The sequence below is a fragment of the Protobothrops mucrosquamatus genome, unplaced genomic scaffold (assembly GCF_001527695.2).
Source record: "Protobothrops mucrosquamatus isolate PMUCROS unplaced genomic scaffold, P.Mucros_1.0 scaffold12883, whole genome shotgun sequence".
NCBI lineage: Eukaryota > Metazoa > Chordata > Lepidosauria > Squamata > Viperidae > Protobothrops > Protobothrops mucrosquamatus.
Window position 1 is genome coordinate 4,531 of NW_015398658.1, and position 2,349 is coordinate 6,879.

Consider the following 2,349-nt stretch of genomic DNA (forward strand, 5'->3'; position numbering starts at 1 on the left):
GTTGGCACCCAAGAAGCTGGGAGTTGCCAGGGTTGAGAAGCACACACACACACACAAACACACATACACAACACATTTTGATAGACAAATGCCAGCAAGATGGGTTTAATGAATAAAGCATCTGTGGCCGTGTTGCGTGCGTTCTTCCTGGAGTGCATCAAAGCAAAGGGAAGAGGGTGTGAGATTGACCCCCCCCCATGCTTTTTAAAAAAATTAAAAAATCATCCTCTTTTCTCCCTCCCCCCCAACCATCTTAAAAGCCATTTGCTGTTGGCAGCCTCCCCAAAATTCCAGTTGCCTAACCCTTTTGCAGTTCTCAGGGGAGACGTAAAAGGCAGGGGATGATGGAAGGGGTGAGGGGTGCGTGGAAAAGTGATGTAACTCCCTTCCAGCTGCCCCCTCTTCCCCCCCCACCCCGCCCAAGAGGGCCCGATCCACCTTGAAGCTGTCCGTCCCGGCTTAGTTTATTTTATTATTTATTATTGATCCGTTTCTAGAGCCATCCAACTCAGTTGTAAGTAACCCTATGTGGCTAACCATTCTAAAATTCTAAAGCTATTAAAAAAAACATAAAACAGTAAAAGCATCCTCAAAAAAAGAATTAAATAGAATTTAAAAAAAAGAATTAAATAGTCGGAATTCCCTTGGACACACTCTCTCTCCCTCTCTCTCTCTTCCCTCTTTTCTCTCTCTTTTTCCTTCTGTCTGTGTTTCTTGTCTCTCTTTTTCTTTTTCTTTCTTTCTTTCTTTCTTTCTTTTTTCTCTCTCTCAGCTAGAGGTGAGACAACTTCCAGGAACAGTTCAATGGCTGGTGGTCACAACAAAATGGAGCCTCCCCTATACAGGAGCAGTCTATCCTGGGGTCAGGCTTCCTGGCTGTGCATTTTGGCTTTTGCGGGAAACACACTCTGGCTTTATTTTGTCTGGCTTCGACATCCTGTTTATATCCCTGAAAGTGGCCGTGTTAGCGGTCTGGCCTCAACGCCCCCAATGTGAACGGCGTGATGTGTGTCTGAAAACACAATTGCAGGGTGTCTGGCACGTCAACCCCAAGATGGTAGTTAAGTCACACACCCCTCCCTCCTGCTGTGATCCTGGAACGCGGAAAGGCCGAAGACATTGGCACCGTTTCAAGGGTTCAACTTTGGCGTGCTGGGTTTTTTTTCGTCCTCGGTTAGAAACACAGGGGCAGCTGTGAAATGGAATGATGGTTACTGGTTTGGGGAGGGGTCTCAGATCTTTGTGGGAAGGGGCAGCTCTGTAACCCGTTCTTCTTCTCTTCTCTCCTTGCCTGTCTCTCCCTCGGCCCTCAGCAACGTCCTCTGAAGCAGTCTCTCAGCAGCTCGTTGTGCCGCGAGTCCCACTGGAAATGCTTAGTGCTCACCCTCCTGATGTTCGGCTGCTTCGGCGTCATGGCCTGGTGCCGCCTCTCGACGGTGACCCGCCTGAACTACGACAACTCCTACCGAGGAGCATCTCTGGTGTACCACGACAGCCCGTGCTCCAACGGATACATCTACATTCCGCTGGCCTTCTTGAGCATGTTGTACGTGGTGTACCTGGTGGAGTGCTGGCACCGGTTCGCCAAGGGACAGAGTCAGTATCGGGTGGACACGGCGAGCGTCTACGACAAGGTGCAGCGCATGCAGCAGGCCACGCCCTGCATCTGGTGGAAAGCCGTCAGCTACCACTACATCCGCCGTACGAGGCAAGTCACGCGTTATCGCAACGGCGATGCTTATACGACCACCCAGGTTTACCACGAGCGGGTCAACACCCACGTCTCGGAGACGGAGTTTGACTACTCGGGCCACGGGGTGAAGGACGTCTCCAAGGAGCTACTGGGCCTCTCGGATTACCCCGTGACCAAACTCCGCTTTACGAAATGCTTCAGCTTCGCCACGGGCGAGGCGGAAGCCGCCTACCTGACGCAGAGGGCCCGGTTCTTCGGCGAGAACGAGGGCTTGGATGACTACATGGAGGCCCGCGAAGGGATGCACCTCAAAAACGTGGACTTTAAGGAGCACATGTTGGTCTTCCCGGATCCGGGGCGCCCACCTTGGTACACACGCCGGAGTGTCTTCTGGCTGGCCTCTTTCCTCCTGCTGTCCTGGCCGCTGAGAGTGTTGTCTGAATACCGTACAGCAAATGTACATTATCACGTGGAGAAACTCTTTGGGGCAGACGACGGGCCCAGCCCGCTGGATGCCGCGGGGAGCTACGGGCGGCGCATCTCGCGTGTCAACACAGTGGACATGACCGAACTGGAATGGCACATCCGTTCTAACCAGCAGCTGGTACCCAGCTACTCCGAGGCCGTGTTGATGGACACCACGACGGTGGCGGGCG

The 2,349-nt window shown here is 52.9% G+C and overlaps 1 pseudogene; it reads left to right on the top strand.

Annotated features, from left to right (window-relative positions):
• Window positions 1-1,236: 1,236 nt before the first annotated feature.
• LOC107301454 lies at window positions 1,237-2,339 on the top strand (annotated as a pseudogene).
• Window positions 2,340-2,349: the final 10 nt, after the last annotated feature.